This window comes from Bufo gargarizans, chromosome 2 (assembly GCF_014858855.1).
Source record: "Bufo gargarizans isolate SCDJY-AF-19 chromosome 2, ASM1485885v1, whole genome shotgun sequence".
NCBI classification, from domain to species: domain Eukaryota; kingdom Metazoa; phylum Chordata; class Amphibia; order Anura; family Bufonidae; genus Bufo; species Bufo gargarizans.
Window position 1 is genome coordinate 59705756 of NC_058081.1, and position 19330 is coordinate 59725085.

The 19330-nt window shown below is 47.2% G+C and overlaps 1 long non-coding RNA gene across 1 annotated transcript; it reads right to left on the reverse strand.

Annotated features, from left to right (window-relative positions):
• Nucleotides 1-201: 201 nt before the first annotated feature.
• Nucleotides 202-8612, reverse strand: LOC122926207. Its single transcript, XR_006387654.1, has 3 exons — nucleotides 8491-8612; nucleotides 7837-7954; nucleotides 202-506 (listed from the first exon to the last, which is right to left on the reverse strand). It is a non-coding gene; the product is annotated as an uncharacterized LOC122926207 (long non-coding RNA).
• Between the last annotated feature and the right edge of the window lie 10718 nt (nucleotides 8613-19330).

Consider the following 19330-nt stretch of genomic DNA (forward strand, 5'->3'; position numbering starts at 1 on the left):
TCCGTTCTCGGCATAGGTGCGGGTCCCAGAGGTGGGACCTGCACCTACCAGACAATTGGGGCATATCCTAGCGATATGCCCCCATTGTCTGTGATGGGAATAACCCTTTAAATTTGGTTTAACTTACACTAGATTATTTCTTTGTTAAGACTGCCATAAGAAATGTCAGTCTTTCTGCGAACCTCATTCAGATGACTGGGACATGTGCAGAGAATTCTGCAAACAATCTGCCGCTTGAGAATTCTTCCTTATAAGGGAAAATTACAAAAGGACTGTCCAGATTACTTTTTTATCTTGCCGCCTGCAGTCTTAGTCATCCTGCTTGCTCATTAAGGGTGTGGACTGGAGCGGTATGATGCATCCGTGCTTAGGTCTCACCTCTGTACACAGATCACATGAATAGTAGAACTTGGAATCACGTCCAGCAGGTTTTTTCTTTCAAAGAGAAAGCAGTGCGGATGGCGGGGGTTTTTGTGCGATTTCTTTCCAAAGCCATCTTTTCTGTCCTGCAATGAGTAAAGGACAATGCCAATCATTGTGAAAACACAGTGCTACACAGTGTGCAAATAACAACCACACAACAGTGCCACCATTGCCATGACAGTGCCATAAACAGAGACTGCACCGCCTTTATAAATACATGATGGGGCAGCATTATTATGACTGGCATTGTGTACGGCGGCCATGATTTGTCCTGTGCTGGAGTGAGACGATCACAATTATAGAGGCGTATGTCCCTTAGTTATTATGGTGCATGTCGGGCTGCCTGTGCTCCAGAGCTTAAATCTACTGCAGCTGGAGTAGAGCTCTGGTGTAATCTGTACCAGTTTTAAGGCGCACATTGACAAATGAATAGGGAGGCGGAGGTTTTGTCTGTGACCCACCTCCTCCAGACCACTTTTTGGAAATGTAACGAGAGTGTGAAAAATACCTAATATACCCTACAGTGCCCAGATAAAGTCTTCTTAGTGTCATATAGTGCCTGGATGAATTGCATATATCGCCTGTGCAGTGACCTGGTGGTTCACTGCTAAAAGGGTCAACACCATACGGTTGCTGCTAAAATGTGGTTATGTGACTTTACTGTGTATTTTGTGTACCACAGGCTCTGTGTATGGGAGAAAAAGTAAGAAAAAAGGAACGAGTCAAGTGCCTGGTGTCCGGTGGTCACTCACCGTCTCAGGCTGCAGCGCTGTCTGCATGGGCGGAATGGCCATAGCCCTTACGGGGAAATTTCCCAGGGGGCCGTCTGAGCCCCCCTCAGAGCAGGCCATTGGAAGTTTTTGGGGATGTATTTTGTGCTGCTGGTGGCAGTATTTTGTGATGCACTGTGGTATTTGGCTCTGTTTGGGTGGTATAATGTGCCGCAATATGGTATTGCTGGCCCTGCCTTCCATCAAATTGGACCTAACTACAGAGCGGAGCCACTTTTAGTATTTTTTCCAGGGCCACTTTAAGTTCCTAGTCCGATGCCGGTCTGTCTGCTACTCCAATCCTTGGTCCACAACTAGGAGCTTGAGTCCTTCTTAGAGCTTGTTCAGACGCGTGATGGACATCATGGACACAAACGTAGCAGGTCCGTGCATGTATCTTGGCCCACAAACAGCAGGTTCGCAATATACAGGCACCGGTTGCGTGCGCACTGTATCACGGATGTGGACCCATTTTCTGTCAGTGCCTCCACACTGCAAAAAAGTAGTGCGGACTGTCTGCAAAAAAATTGTGCGGACTGTCGAATACAATTTACGGTCTTCAGCACAGGCACGGCTGGCACACGTTTGTATGCATGAGGCCTAGTGCTGATTTTTCGTCCATGTTGAGTCAGGATCGTCTCCGACTGGATTCAGTTTGTCCACATTTTCCGTTCATACGACATCAATACATCATCCATTTTCACGTCTGCCAAAAAACCTCTGAAGAATGCCCACTCAGCATCTCCTAGGAATCATATACTGAAAAACGGACCACACACAATGATTTTTATGGACACATGGACTTGAATCAGCCAGTCCAGCATGAAAAAAAAAAAAGGACGAAGATGGCGCATGCTGAGATAATCTCTAAAAGAACCACAAAATCAAAATGGCATGAGTTGGCCCATTGACTGCAATTTGTCAATGTTCAATCCAGGTGCTGCCAAGAAAGATCACTTGTCTGAATGAGCCCTAAGCCATCGGCATCAGCATGTTCATGCTCGGCACGCCCATTGTAATCTGGGAATAGACACCTCTACAGCTGGAGAAAGGAAGGGCCGATTGGCTCTGCTTCAGTCGAATGTCAGGGTGACATACTTTCCATTTCCTTTAAACAGCAGGAAATACTTCTGCATAGCGGGAAGAAGACTGAAGCATCACCCACAATGGAACCGTTCCAGCTTCTGAGGTTATCCCTTTAGTGCTAGTTTATATGGAAAGGATGCTCCATTCCTCTCCATCATTATCAGGAGCCGGATAGGATCCTATTGCGTAGATGACGGCACAGTAAGCCATTGATAAAATCACTGTAGTCGCTAAACTCGGGGCAACTAAGACCCGAATACTGCAAACGCACCGTAGAATACCGACTTATGGATCGGCTCTAATATACATGTAACCGGAGATGAGCAAAAAATTCAATTCTGCTGCTTTGCCGAATTTCAACACGAAATTTGATTTGTTACAAATGAATTCGGCACAAATCGCTTTCCATTGTATGGAGCGGTTGCAATGACGGGGAACAGGGATCGCACCGCCCCATCAATTAACCCTTTAGATGCACATTAAACATTGATCGAGGCCAGGGGCGTTGCTAGATTATAACATTCGGGGCCTGGGCCCCTGATGTTATGTCCCAGGCCCCAAATGTCCTGCCTGCCAGCTAGATACAACTGTATTGCCGTCCTCAGGATGTCAATACAATTAAATCTAATGCAATGCAAGAACTGAAGGACCTGTGATGACATCACAGTCCATGTGATCAGTTCTAAATGCAGTAGCTGAAAAGGACCTGCGATGATGTCACCATCATGTGACCAGTGCAGGACAGGATGGCTCAGCAGTGAAGAGAAGTCCTGGGAAATAGCTGTGGTGAGATCTGCTACATGAGGACAGGTAAGTGAAGATTACTCAGTGTGAGAGGCAGAGCAATGTTGGGAGTTGTAGTTATTTAACTGGGACTGTATGTTAGGGCTGAAGTGTGGGACAGTGGGGTGGAGTGATGTTATTTACATGGGACTGAATATTGAGGGGTGATGTTATTTACATGGGACTGTATGTTGAAGGTGGCTGGGGAGGGGGTGATGTTATTTACATGGGACTGTATGGTGGAGGGGCTGAGGAATTATCATTTTTGTGGACAGTAAACGGAGGAAAATAACTACAGGGGGCATTATAAATACTGGGGGCGCTTCAAGGCGAGCATTATAACAGTAGGAGGCAATATAAATACTGGGGGCACTGTGTGGACAGGGGACATTAAGCGTTCCTATTGGGGGCTCTATAGGAGGGACTTATAGATCCACATTATTTCTATTAAGAGCATTATAGGGGGCCTTATTACTACTGAGGGGTCTGTAGAAAACTTTATTATCACTGGGATAACAATAGGGGGGCCTTACTTCTATATGGGGCTCTGTAAGGACATTATTAATACCGGAGGGCTCTTCTACTAATGGGGGCACTCTTGGGGAGCACTATCACTGTTGGGGGGCACTGTAGAGGGCAGTATTATTAATGAGGGCATTCTAGAAGGGAATTACTATTGGTGGGACTATGAGAAGTACTATTACTATGGGGGGCACTCATTTTTCTTCAGGATAGTATTTGGGGGTAGAGAAAAGTGAGGAAGCTAAGATGTCTGTGTGTCACACTCGATTGAAAGTAAGAGTTGAACTCATTTAGTATGGATGGTGCTCAGTGGTAAGTATAATACAAATGTTACTTGGAAGACCGCGACACTCAAGATGGAATGTTGCATAAATATCTTATTTATTTTCGCCATCCGATGCCTCTACTACTCATAACACTCAGGGTACTTTCATACTAGCGTTTTTCTTTTCCGGCATAGAGTTCCGTCTTAGGGGCTCAATACCGGAAAAGAACTGATCAGTTTTATTCCCATGCATTCTGAATTGAGAGCATTCCGTTCAGGATGCATCAGGATGTCTTCAGTTCAGTCGTTTTGACTGATCAGGCAAAAGAGAAAACCATAGCATGCTACGGTTTTATCTCCGGCGAAAAAAACTGAAGACTTGCCGGAATGCCAGATCCGGCTTTTTTTTCCATAGGAATGTATTAGTGCCGGATCCGGCATTCAAAATACCGGAATGCCGGATCCGTCCTTCTGGTCTGCATATGCGCAGACCTTTAAAAATGAGAAAAATATAAATACTGGATCCGTTTTGCCTGATGACACTGGAAAAACAGATCCGGTATTGCAATGCATTTTTCTGACCGATCAGGCATTTTTCAGACTGATCAGGATCCTGATCAGTCTGAAAGATGCCTGATCAGTCAGAAAAAATGACATGCGTTTGCATACAGTTTGCCATTTCAGGCAACGGAACTGCCTGCCGGAATCAAACAACGCAAGTGTGAAAGTACCCTCAGGCCATGAACAAGGTCTTGGATAAGACCGAAACGTTTGCTAGTATACCACTATGAATTAATTTTTTCTGGATGAATATATATACACAAAAAAATATAAAACAAAAAAATATAAGAAAATAAATAAGATAGTTATGCAACATTCTCTCTTGAGTGCCGTGGTCTTCCTATTAAAGGGCTTCTGTCACCCCCCAAAACTCATTTTTCATTTTTGGCCATATTAAAATCCTTATTGGATGACTATTCCCTATATAGGGCTCTTACCTCACCTCTAAACCAGACGTCATCGGCGCAGGCGCACTGAGGGAGTGCTGAGGAAGCGAGCGTCCTTCTCTCAGAGCGCCTGCGCCAAATGAAGACACGTAAGGTGCAGGCGCGGGATTTGAATTGCAGACAGGGCAGGCCGGAGGAGGAGAGCACTCGCTGGCCCTGTCAATGAACAGGAGGAGGGGGCGTTTTTTTTAAAGGAGGATGCGGCGGCTACCAGCAAGTAACCGCCCTACTTGCTCGTAGTGAAGTCATTTGCATATTTTAAAAGCTAGATTTTTTGTGAAACCAAGCCACAGAACAAGGTAAGAGCCCTATAGGGAATAGTCGTCCAATAAGGATTTTAATATGCCCAAAAATGAAAAATGAGTTTTGGGGGGTGACAGAAGCCCTTTAACATTGTGTGTCACACTCTGCTGAGACGAGGCGCGGCTGAGAGACGTTCTGGAGGCCCTGGTTCACCTGGAGGCCCTGGATGTGACAGGTATGTGCTGCTGTATAGCTGTAAAATGTCTTCAGTGCTAGTGTTTGCAGGGGGAGCGGTTGGGGGGGGGGGGGGGGGGGGGGCTTGCGATTGGTTGACTTAGAGAATTGGGAAATATTCATTGGGGCTCGGGCCCCGGATCTTTGGAGACCCTAGCAACGCCCCTGATCGAGGCATCTGTGACTCACATTAAGCCTTTCAGGGGTAAAAAAAATATTATACTCACCTCAGGCCGCCTGCTCCCATCTTGATTGAAAGACCTGCAGCAAGCGTGATGATCACGCTGGGCATGCACGGTGACGTCACCGCTGACATCAAGACAGGAGCGGACGGCTTCTCCGCGAGCAAGTGGATGAGGATAAAAGTATAAAAAAAAATCTGACATTTTAGGAAAAAAAATGTTTATTACCATGAAGCACAAGGAAATTCTGCTTCGTGACAAATCAATTTTTTCCTGAAATTCGGTTCGAAGTCCACTTTGCTCAGAAACTTTGATTTGCTCAACATTACATGTAACATATACACAGGGGTCCTACAGGCATTATAAAGAATAATAGTCCCCCTCCATATATCACTGTTAGGGTCCATTCACACGTCCGTTTTTTCTTTCCTGATCTGTTCCGTTTTTTTGCGGAACAGATCAGGACCAAATCTGGACCCATTCATTTTCAATGAGTCCTGGAAAAAATCGGACAGCACAATGTGTGCTGTCTGTTTCCGTTGTTCCGTTCCGCTTGTCTGTTTAAATATAAAACATGTCCTATTCTTTTCCGCAAAATTTGGATCCTGGTACAATACAAAGTCAATGGATCCGCAAAAAACGGAGGACATTCGGATGTCATTCCGTATGTCATCCGTTTTATGCGGAATCCGTTCCTGGAAACACATAACAATTTTTATTTTATTTTTTTCAATTTTTTTTCAAAGAAATCCAAACAACTTTATTTGATTATTGAAATTTATACATGTTTCTGTTTTTTGCGGATCCGCAAAAAACGGATGACATACGGATGACATACGGAAACATTTTCAGGAACAACGGATCCGCAAAAAACGGAACGAAAATCGGGATATAGGAAAATACTGACGTGTGAATGTAGCCTTAGGCTGCATACACACGTCTGTGGAACACGGACCGTGAGATACCGGACTGGCATCCGAGCGCACGGCGTCATTGGTTGCTATGACGCCGTGCGCTTCCTGCTGCCGCACTGTACAGTGATACACTCGTATGATCTATATGAGTGTATTACTGTACTGCGGCTGCAGCAGGAAGCGCACGGCGTCATAGCAACCAGTGACGCCGTGCGCTCCTGCACTAAGCAGGATGCCAGTCCGGTATCTCACGGTCCGTGTTCCACGGACGTGTGAATGCAGCCTTACTGGGGGGTTGGTACAGCAGTGGGGAAGAGCCATGGGTGATGTGGTCCATAGCTAGCACCCCACTGTCATCAAATTATCAGATGGTAATGCATATAGGGGGGCATTTATCAAACTGGGGTTAAGTAGAACTGGCGTAGTTGCCCATAGCAACCAATCAGATTTCACCTTTCATTTTGGACAGCTCCTTTGGAAAATGAAAGGAGGAATCTGATTGGTTACTATGGACGACTACGTCAGTTCTACTTTACACCAGTTTGATAAATGACCCCCATAGAGCCCACATACCATTCTTGAACTCTGCTCTGGGCTAGGTCACTGTAATATCACAAGAGTGATTCAGGTACTTGGTTGTGACATCAAAAGCGTATTTCTGTCAGTTAAGCTATTGTGACATCACAAGTGTATTGTCTGGCAAGCCATGGTGACATCACAAGCGGGTTTCACTTTGGTATGCTGCTGTCACATTAGTGGGATTTAGTCACGTAAACTACTGTGACATCACAAGTGTGTTTCTGTCAGGTAAACTGCAGTGACATCACAAGTGTGTTTCTGTCAGGTAAGCTGCGGTGACATCACTAGTGGTTATCACTGAGGTACACTGCTGTCACATGAGTGGGATTTAGTCAGGTAAACTGCTGTGACATCACATGTTTTAGAGTCATGTAAGCTACAGGTATTATGACATCACAAGTGTGTTTCAAACTGACTATGTGCTGTGACATCACAACTGCTTATTTATCAGGAAAAAAATTACAGAAAAAAAAAACCTGATAGATGCAAGCATTATATATGGACTAAGCCCTCACTCTGATATAATAAAATCTGAGACTCTTAGCCAATATACTTTGATCAAAACACACCTATGCCGACCTACCCTCGCCAAGGTGGTCTCAGTGAGGCAGGTCCTACGCTAAACCTACCTATGCCATTGGCATCTATATTCAGGAGAGCAGACCCACAAATGCAGGGGCCCCCCAGAGCAGATAGCTTGGGCGACACATGGGGACATGGGCACTTTTTCCTGTCAGGTGGTTTTAATGTTCTGGCAGTTTCAGTATTGCTGTGTGGTTGCTTACCCCCCCCCCCCCCCCCCCCCTCTCTTATGTTGACAGGTCCTACCTGGTTTTATGTTGGATGTTGACAGCTGTCAGATCTCAGGAAGATGATTGGCCAGTTGCACAAGCGGCGGGAAAATCCTCATCAGCTGATTGGAGAAGCAGTCCTGTAGCTTGAATCCCTGTGGAAATAAAAGACGGGACATCGCTATCAGCTGCTGCAGTGTTAAGAAGATCAGGACCTGAGCACAGGATGGAAGACCTTTTACAGCAGCTGATTAGAAGAGCTGAAGCGGCCGACGGAGAAGAGTGGCTGCAGCACTGCTTTGCCCAGCCTGAACTTATGGCGCTGTCGGCGATTGAGGAAGAGCGGCGCAGAGAGACCGATGCTGTTCCGGAGGCGGCACCTGTCAGTGATGGACTGGTAGAGGCGGAGTTCCCAGCGCTACCTCACAAAAGAGCTAAACGTGCAAGGCGTAGGATTCTCCGTCTTCCAGGTCTGTTGATAGGCGGGTCCATAGTAGTGACAGTCGGGTCAGGAGCCGCGCATCATCTCCTGCTGCCCAGCATCATCATCAGAAGCGGCCATCTCGTTTCAAGGCTTTTTTCAGCAATCCCAATGCAGCAGCTCAAGGGGACAGTTTTGTGGATCCTGACAGCGGACCAGCGACGACCGGACCTCATCAAGATCAAGATGTCCTATGGGTCAGCAGCTTACCTGGCAGTTTTGAAGAACGCCCATCCACACATCAAGTCGTCCATCCACAGGTCTCAGGAATCTTCCCAGGCAAGCTAATGATATCTCAGTCTGCAGTTCCTGGACAGGAGGCTCCACCTAGTGGTGAGACACAGAAACTACAGTCAATTCCTGATCTTTTTAATAACCAAAAGTTTGTTTAAGGTATTTTTTCTCTTTTTGCAGATTATCTGCAGAAAGAGAATATCAGCACGCCATATGGTGTTTGGGTTAACAAAATCCAGCTACAGAGTCAACCCTTCAAGAGAACAATCGCTTCAGTTATTAAATATTCTTTATTATCTCAACACATATCGAGTGTCCACGGTTGGTCCACCACCTATCCGACTAGATGGGTTTAGCTGTGGGCAAGGACAATGTCCCTATTATGGACCCTGTGCTAAACCCTTTGCCCAGGGACGGCCCCTGATGGTGGGGACTCCCTGTCCTCCAGCCTAAGGCTAACAGATCCTAGGTAGCCCTCCCTGTTGAGATGAGCCTATTCTGTGGGGGACCTCTATGGACAGCAAGACAAAAACAAACATAAATTTAGTGCGCCATGTATACATCCCTGGTGATATAAAAATATCAAAAGGTACGTGGCGCACCGGACTTACTCATTAAAAGACACTCCGTTATAGGGGTGTAAGCGGTCACCCAGATATATGGACCGAATCAAAGCAATACACTAATACCCCAACGCGTTTCCCCCACGGTGTGGGATCATCAGGGGGTGAATGAATCTTTCCGTTAAATTAAATAATGAGGTGTAGAAAATGCTGCATCAGGTCAGCAGCATATAGCCTATATATCACACTGATAGGATAAAGGCCCAGATAATGGGACCACTCTATTGGTGAATCTCTCTCACCATCCCTAGTGTGATAATGTCTGTTACTGCACAAATGGCAGTTCGGACTGGACCTATTGGTTTTGCATGATATTATTAGTATTAAAGAGAGTTTAAGGGAGCATCCGACATAATCAACCATCGATGCATGGCTATCAAGTACATAGATGCAGGACTTCAGATTAGGATTCTGTAAAAGGAAACAGAAAGGAAGAAGAGACATATATGTATAATTACAGGTCGTCATCAGCACTAAATCATCACCTGATAAATGTGTGCCCACCACCATGCTAGTCACATAGTGTTAATGGGTAACTCACTCTGTCTAAGTGTTTTGATGTCACTCCTTGTATAGTATGCCAACAGGGCACAGGTCGTCATGTTATAGGACGAGCGTCCCTATGTGATATAGATATATGGCTGAAAAAGAGAGGAGTATATACATATACATACTTATTGTGTCTCCAGTCAATCCAGGAAACCACCACCAAAATAAATGATGCTACCTTGAAAAGGTCCTAGATCACGTAAGTCTGGCCTCACAGATATATCAGGTGGATGAATGGAGCCTGGGCATTCAAGACATTAACTAATGAGAGAAGATGTATTCATATATCTTGAGCCGATTTATAGCAGTCTTATGGGGTTACTCACATTTAAGTTGTCCTACGGTCCAGTCCTCCCTTGCAATCCCTATGGCGGTCCAGAGTCATTGTCTGACTGTCACTACCCACTTTATAGCCCTCTTGATTATTCAGATGTATTGGCCACAGGTGTAGCTACGCTGCAGGCATGTGGTGTGAGCGTGCGTTCCACTGTGGAACGCATCCCGCCACCGCAGCCTAAGGCTGCTTTCACACTAGCGTTCGCTGGTCCGCTCGTGAGCTCCGTTTGAAGGAGCTCACGAGCGGACCCGAACGCAGCCGTCCAGCCCTGATGCAGTCTGAATGGAGGCGGATCCGCTCAGACTGCATCAGTCTGGCGGCGTTCAGCCTCCGCTCCGCTCGCCTCCGCACGGACAGGCGGACAGCTGAACGCTGCTTGCAGCGTTCGGGTGTCCGCCTGGCCGTGCGGAGGCGTGCGGATCCGTGCGGATCCGTCCAGACTTTCAATGTAAGTCAATGGGGACGGATCCGTTTGAAAATGCCACAATGTGGCTCAATCTTCAAGCGGATCCGTCCCCCATTGACTTTACATTGAAAGTCTGGACGGATCCGTACTAGGCTATTTTCACACTTAGCTGTTCTATGCTAAAAATAATGCAGACGGATCCGTTCTGAACGGAGCCTCCGTCTGCATTATTATGAGCGGATCCGTTCAGAACGGATCCGCCCGAACGCTAGTGTGAAAGTAGCCTTAGATATCCAGCGTATTGTGGGTGGAGTGCCGAGTCTGGGCGTGCGTTCCACAGTGGAACGCACGCGCACTTCCGCCCATTCGTATGACCATTTCCGGATTCTTGTCACTGTTGTTGCCTGTGGAGCGCACGGTGCATCCGGTAATTGAACCGCATCGTGCACATTATCCCACTTCAGATATATAGTAGTGAGGGGAACATTATTGACGCACCAATAATATTGATGTTTGATATACCAGAGTCAGTTTATTAGTGATACAGCGGCCCTCACATTACAGATGGAGTGGATCTCAGTTTATTATTATTTATATCTATATGCATAATTATCTAAGGACACCTACTGCCCTCTATGTCATATATGCAGTGACTTGGTATATATTGGTTATGGTCATATGGTCATCGGTCTTTTCAGAGGGACTATACGGTGGGGTTAGGACTAGCACTAATGTGTGAGATAATGTCATTATAACTATTTTTCCCCGTAAAGGTGCATCAGGGGAAATCGAGTACACAATGAATCCATTGTCATTCATGTGTTTTTAATAATCATATTTCGGCGCTTTGCGCACCTGGTCCAGTTTAAGGGACCATCTAATCACTAGAGCCTATATAGCTATAGGGGATATACAAACACACACATAGAGGAAAAGGCAGGAAGGAGGGGGGGGGGAGGAGAAAAGCGGAAGGGAAAGAGGGGGGGGGGGGGAGGAAAAACACAGAAAGGGATGTCCCAGGAATACGCGGAACGGACAGTAATTAAGGTTCAGATGGACATTTTACTGGGGGTATATACATCTAAACGCCCCCTGTCAATACATTATTGACGCACCAAGAAACTGAGGGTCAAAGGAAACACGAAAAGGTCAGCCTTTCATTAAGGCCACGTGGGGACTGGGAACAGAACCTGTGGATCCATTGACTCTCCTTTTGCAGGATCATTCTGTCCCAGTCACCCCCACGTGGAGGTGGAGGGATCACCTCAAGTACCGAAAAACGTAGAGACCTCAAGTCACCCCCATGTATGGTGTTTACATGGGTGGCGACCGGTGTCGCCTCATTATTTTTAATGTCGTTGACGTGTTCCAGGATCCTTTTTCTCAGTTCCCTGATTGTCTTGCCCACATAGTCCATGGGGCAGGAACACTGACATATATAGACCACACCTTTTGATGTACAGTTAATAAAGTCCCGAATTTGAAATAGACGACCTGTCGTTGAGCAGGTAATTGTTTTCGCCGTGGATAGGAACTCACAGGCTTTGCAACTCCCGCATTTGAAGATACCCACTGGTTTTCTGTCCAGCCAGGTACCAGTTTTAGTAGGAGGTACAAAGTGACTGGTAACCAGGCGGTCTCTCAAACTTCTGCCTCGTCTATATGAGACAGCGGGATGTTCAGTGGTTATCTCCAAAAGATCAGGATCCATTCTAAGGATCGGCCAATATTTTCTGAGTATTTGTTTTACATCATCATTTGCTACATCATAGTTGGATATGATCCTTAACGGTTGTGAGTCAGTTGTTTTCACTTTGGGGACTAGTAAATCACTTCGGTCTTTGGTAGCCGCATGTCGAAATGCGTCTCTCAGTACTGTTTGAGGATACCCTCTATCTATAAATCTAGATTGTAAGGCTTTTGCCTCATTGTAGAACGCCTCATCATTTGAACAGTTTCTTCTTACCCTAAGATATTGTCCTCTAGGGATCCCTCGTTTCAGGGGGGTTGGATGATAGCTCCTCCAGTGTAATAGGGAGTTGGTCGCTGTGGTTTTTCTATATATATTGGTTGATAATCTATCCCCCACTTTGCTAACTTTAACATCCAAGAATGTAATGGTGGATGAGTCATATTCAGAGGTGAAGCGAAGGCCTATTTCGTTTTTGTTCAGATCCACTATAAATCTTTTAAAATCTGTTGGCCCACCCTTCCACACAATAAATATGTCGTCAATAAAGCGGGTCCAGAACTGTATGTTGCTGGACCACCAAACAGCGACATCCGGAAATACATGTGTATCCTCCCACCAGCCCAGGAAGAGGTTCGCGTAGGTTGGGGCACAAGGACTGCCCATCGCCGTCCCCCTGAGCTGGTGGTAGAATCTTGAGTTGTACAGGAAGTAGTTATGCGTCAGAGTAAATTCCAACAGCTTTAGTATAAACTCATTGTGTGTGTTATATTGTATCCCTCTTGTGCGGAGAAAGTATCCTATGGCCAGGAGGCCATGTTGGTGGGGGATCGAGCTATATAGCGATTCTACGTCTATGCTTCCCAGAATGCAGTCTGGATCAAGGTTTAAGGCATCAATCTTATTGAGGAAGTCCATTGTGTCCCTCGTATATGCCGGGAGGGACACAACGAACTCCCTCAACACCTGGTCCAGATAAACTCCACAGTTCTGAGTCAGGGAGTTTATTCCTGATACGATCGGGCGACCCTTTAGGGGAGTGGTCCCCTTGTGGATCTTGGGAAGCCCGTAGAAGGTGGCTGTAGTGGGTTTTGTTGGTAGTAGGAACTCAAATTCTGAGGTACTGATCACTTTATCTTGGAGACCATCAACCAGTATCTGTTTTAAGTCAAGCAAGAAAGGCTGGGTCGGATTAGTAGATAGGATCCTGTATCCATCCTTATCCTTCAGGAGATCCAGGCACATACGGACATAGGCATCACAGTCTAGGATGACAAGATTGCCCCCTTTATCAGATGGTTTGATTATAATATTGCGATCCTTTTCTAGGGACGTAAGTGCCTGCATCTCCGTCAGGGAGAGATTGAAGGACCTCGGTCCCCTCTGTTCCAGTTGTTCCATATCACTGATAACCATCTGTAAAAAGATGTCGACATGTTCATAGTTAGCCAACGGTGGCATTCTCCTGCTCTTAGGTCTCAATGTTGTAAATGGTCCAGAGCCTGTGATCCGATTATGCTCGCTATTAAGATCAGTAAGGGTTTGTAAATCATCAAAATCCCCTTCATCCAGGCCAAGTCTACTGCATGTTTCTCTATTGGAGGTCTTGAAAAATTTGTGCCACTTTAACCTCCTACAGAAGAGGTGGAGGTCCTTCGTCCAAGAGAAGAGGCTAAAGTTGGTAGTTGGGACAAAGGACAAACCCCTCTTAAGGACCCCCGCCTCCTCGGGAGTGAGGCCCCTGGATGAGAGGTTCACGATCTGTAGGTCTCCTGTTGACCCCTGTCCTTGCGGTTTCGTAGGTCGTAGGGCATAGCACTCTTTTCTAAAAAAGACAACGGTTGGTTTTGTGACAAAGTATTGTCGGAGTAACCAGAGGGAGGTGAAAACGAGGAGGCACTCGAGTACCCCGATCCTCGTCCTCCCCTTCCCCTGCCTCTGTAGTTCCCACCCCTCTGCCATCCTCGATTCCCTCGTCTTCCAGAACCACGCCTATTCGCGTTGTAGGGGCCCGTATAGGGCCTAGAGTATGACTCGGTTTCAGAGGAGTCGAGATCAGAGGAGGATGGTTCAGAAGCTACTGTTTGTCCCTGTCCTGTTGTATATGCCCGATTTTCCTTGAACTCACCAAGGTCTCTGACAAACTGTCTGTGTTTCCGCTCCTTGATGAGTCCTTGGAAGCGGTCAACAGATGTTTGGAGAGAATTCTCACGCCTAGCAAATTCCGAGTCTTCTTTAAGTTTCAAGGCTATTTCTATTTGTTCCTGGAGTTTTTTGGATGAAAGTTCGAAGACTTTTTTCTCTTCCTCTAATAGTAAATTCATCAGACTCAGAGAGCTATGCGTGAGTATCTCTTCCCATTTTGTCACAAGGGTCGGTGAGGAAATCCTGTCAGCTGGTCTTACTCGGAGCCTTAGCCCCCGCGGGACGATTTTGTGTCCTGTATAGCTCTCTAAGGATTTAATCTCCCACCAGGACTTTATGTTCTCTTTATAGCAGTTGTATAAGTCACTAAACACTTGCTTAATAGTGGCCGTCTGGCCCAACCCTGGGACGTCCCTGTCTGAAAAAATATCCCTAGCTTCGTTAACCAAAGCTTCTGTGAATAAGGTCCCCGACAAAAAACTGGCCATTCCTAAAACATAAATAACACTTAATCCAGCAATTAAATATAGGTCTTTAATAAATGGGTCAATGAAGAAGTACAAAATCCAGCTACAGAGTCAACCCTTCAAGAGAACAATCGCTTCAGTTATTAAATATTCTTTATTATCTCAACACATATCGAGTGTCCACGGTTGGTCCACCACCTATCCGACTAGATGGGTTTAGCTGTGGGAAAGGACAATGTCCCTATTATGGACCCTGTGCTAAACCCTTTGCCCAGGGACGGCCCCTGATGGTGGGGACTCCCTGTCCTCCAGCCTAAGGCTAACAAATCCTAGGTAGCCCTCCCTGTTGAGATGAGCCTATTCTGTGGGGGACCTCTATGGACAGCAAGACAAAAACAAACATAAATTTAGTGCGCCATGTATACATCCCTGGTGATATAAAAATATCAAAAGGTACGTGGCGCACCGGACTTACTCATTAAAAGACACTCCGTTATAGGGGTGTAAGCGGTCACCCAGATATATGGACCGAATCAAAGCAATACACTAATACCCCAACGCGTTTCCCCCACGGTGTGGGATCATCAGGGGGTGAATGAATCTTTCCGTTAAATTAAATAATGAGGTGTAGAAAATGCTGCATCAGGTCAGCAACATATAGCCTATATATCACACTGATAGGATAAAGGCCCAGATAATGGGACCACTCTATTGGTGAATCTCTCTCACCATCCCTAGTGTGATAATGTCTGTTACTGCACAAATGGCAGTTCGGACTGGACCTATTGGTTTTGCATGATATTATTAGTATTAAAGAGAGTTTAAGGGAGCATCCGACATAATCAACCATCGATGCATGGCTATCAAGTACATAGATGCAGGACTTCAGATTAGGATTCTGTAAAAGGAAACAGAAAGGAAGAAGAGACATGTATTAAGGCAGATTGCCTGGATTTGTGGGAGGGGCTGAGGTCCGCCTCCAGCCTATTTAGGGCACTCCCCTTACCTGGCTCCTGCATCATTGAGGTCTGAGCTTTTGAGAGAGGAGGTCGCTTATGGAGTGTCTGGAGAGTTGCCTGTGAGTCGCTGAATTTCTGGGAGTTTTTCGTTGCCATCAGTTCTGGATTTGGAGCATTTCGGTTCTATTTTTCCGGCTTTACTCAGGTTCACTGGGGGTCACGTTTTGCCCGTTAAATTGCGAGTCATCCATACGGTGCAGCCGGGGCCTCACGGTTGCCCCCTGTACCGGTTCAATTCATTTCACCAAACGCTGCACCATGTCACTGTGTTCTCATACAAGTCACCAGTATTTCATTTCTGTCACCCCTTGTTCATGCACAATTTGTCTACACCGTACCACTATTCCGGTCAGCACCCCTGCGGCAAGCATGCAGTCGTTTCCTGGGCAATCCCCCATTTCTGTTAATTTCATTTCACCAAACGCTGCACTAATGTCACAGCTTTCTCGCCCAGGTCACCAGCATTTCATTTCTGTCATGTCTTGTTCATGTATAAATTTACCTACACCGTATCACCACTCCGGACAACACCCCTGCGGCTGCAGGCAGTGGTTTCTGAGTCATCCATACGGTACAGCCGGGGCCTCACGGTTGCCCCTGTACCGGTTCATTTCATTTCATCATACGCTGCACCAATGTCACGGTTTTCTCATACAAGTCACCAGTATTCATTTCTGTCACACCTGTGCATGCGTTCTCATTCACAATCTGCACCAACATTCCGGTCATACACTCTGGCGGCATGCGGCAATGGTTCCTGGTGTAATCCCCCTTTTTTCTGTTGGGTTTCACACACGCTGCACCCAGGTCACGGCTTCTCGCAGCAGTCACCGCCAGCTCATTTCTCAGGCATTCTCACGTCTCCCCACAAGACTCCGGTCAGCTCCCCGTCGGTCCCAGCCCCATTCCCCGTTGGTTCACCCCTCAACATCCTTTATTCAGGCCCCCCCCTTCCCCCCCGTTCATGTCAACTTCGCTGGGCTTGCGCTCCCCGCCGCCTCCTGCCTGTTGCCGCTCCTCCCGCCGCGCGGCCGATGGCGCCCGGCCGCGTCCTGGGGCCTGGTCTGCGCATGCGCGGCCGGGGTTCTGCGCATGCGCAGCGATTTCGTCGGCGCATGCGCGGTGTCCCGGCGGCCGTGGGCGAACTCCGGACGCATGGGTTCACCAGTAAATGGGTGTTCACGTGCTCCCGGTGTCGCTCCTCGCGGTCACAATCTCCAGGCATGTTCCATGGCCACGCTCACCACACCCACTCACGTTCATGGCCCCCCGGTCATTCACGTGCGCAGTCACGGGGGCCGGCGGCGGTGCACCTGCACACCCCCCATTCATTTCACCTCCACGGGGCTCACCGCGGCCCTGACATCCCCTCCCTGCTACCTCCTGCCTGGTCACCGCTCCTCCTGCCGCGCGGCCGGTGGCGCCCGGGCGCGTCCTGGTGCCTGGTCTGCGCGTGCGCGGTGTCCCGGCGGCCGTGCGAGCCGCATCTGGTGCGGGGGGCCCGCCGTCGGGCGGCAGGGGAGCCTCCCAGCACGCCCCTCAAGTCACACTCCCCAGCAGCCCCACAGAGGCAGGGAAACACATCTACACCCTGGAAATAAACATGGCAGATCATGAGAAGGCCCTCTTGTCCAAAAAAAAATAAATAACAATTGCTGCATCATACTCAATGGATAGGTGGAAATGGGGCGCAAGCTGTCATTTCATGAACAACCGCCATGATCCTCCCGGTCATGCATGTACCACATGCTTTACACATTTCCTCACACTTAGGTGTAGAAAATGCTGCATCAGGTCAGCAGCATATAGCCTATATATCACACTGATAGGATAAAGGCCCAGATAATGGGACCACTCTATTGGTGAATCTCTCTCACCATCCCTAGTGTGATAATGTCTGTTACTGCACAAATGGCAGTTCGGACTGGACCTATTGGTTTTGCATGATATTATTAGTATTAAAGAGAGTTTAAGGGAGCATCCGACATAATCAACCATCGATGCATGGCTATCAAGTACATAGATGCAGGACTTCAGATTAGGATTCTGTAAAAGGAAACAGAAAGGAAGAAGAGACATATATGTATAATTACAGGTCGTCATCAGCACTAAATCATCACCTGATAAATGTGTGCCCACCACCATGCTAGTCACATAGTGTTAATGGGTAACTCACTCTGTCTAAGTGTTTTGATGTCACTCCTTGTATAGTATGCCAACAGGGCACAGGTCGTCATGTTATAGGACGAGCGTCCCTATGTGATATAGATATATGGCTGAAAAAGAGAGGAGTATATACATATACATACTTATTGTGTCTCCAGTCAATCCAGGAAACCACCACCAAAATAAATGATGCTACCTTGAAAAGGTCCTAGATCACGTAAGTCTGGCCCCACAGATATATCAGGTGGATGAATGGAGCCTGGGCATTCAAGACATTAAATAATGAGAGAAGATGTATTCATATATCTTGAGCCGATTTATAGCAGTCTTATGGGGTTACTCACATTTAAGTTGTCCTACGGTCCAGTCCTCCCTTGCAATCCCTATGGCGGTCCAGAGTCATTGTCTGACTGTCACTACCCACTTTATAGCCCTCTTGATTATTCAGATGTATTGGCCACAGGTGTAGCTACGCTGCAGGCATGTGGTGTGAGCGTGCGTTCCACTGTGGAACGCATCCCGCCACCGCAGCCTAACATATCCAGCGTATTGTGGGTGGAGTGCCGAGTCTGGGCGTGCGTTCCACAGTGGAACGCACGCGCACTTCCGCCCATTCGTATGACCATTTCCGGATTCTTGTCACTGTTGTTGCCTGTGGAGCGCACGGTGCATCCGGTAATTGAACCGCATCGTGCACATTATCCCACTTCAGATATATAGTAGTGAGGGGAACATTATTGACGCACCAATAATATTGATGTTTGATATACCAGAGTCAGTTTATTAGTGATACAGCGGCCCTCACATTACAGATGGAGTGGATCTCAGGAACAAGGAACAAATAGAAATAGCCTTGAAATTTAAAGAAGACTCGGAATTTGCTAGGCGTGAGAATTCTCTCCAAACATCTGTTGACCGCTTCCAAGGACTCATCAAGGAGCGGAAACACAGACAGTTTGTCAGAGACCTTGGTGAGTTCAAGGAAAATCGGGCATATACAACAGGACAGGGACAAACAGTAGCCTCTGAACCATCCTCCTCTGATCTCGACTCCTCTGAAACCGAGTCATACTCTAGGCCCTATACGGGCCCCTACAACGCGAATAGGCGTGGTTCTGGAAGACAAGGGAATCGAGGATGGCAGAGGGGTGGGAACTACAGAGGCAGGGGAAGGGGAGGACGAGGATCGGGGTACTCGAGTGCCTCCTCGTTTTCACCTCCCTCTGGTTACTCCGACAATACTTTGTCACAAAACCAACCGTTGTCTTTTTTAGAAAAGAGTGCTATGCCCTACGACCTACGAAACCGCAAGGACAGGGGTCAACAGGAGACCTACAGATCGTGAACCTCTCATCCAGGGGCCTCACTCCCGAGGAGGCGGGGGTCCTTAAGAGGGGTTTGTCCTTTGTCCCAA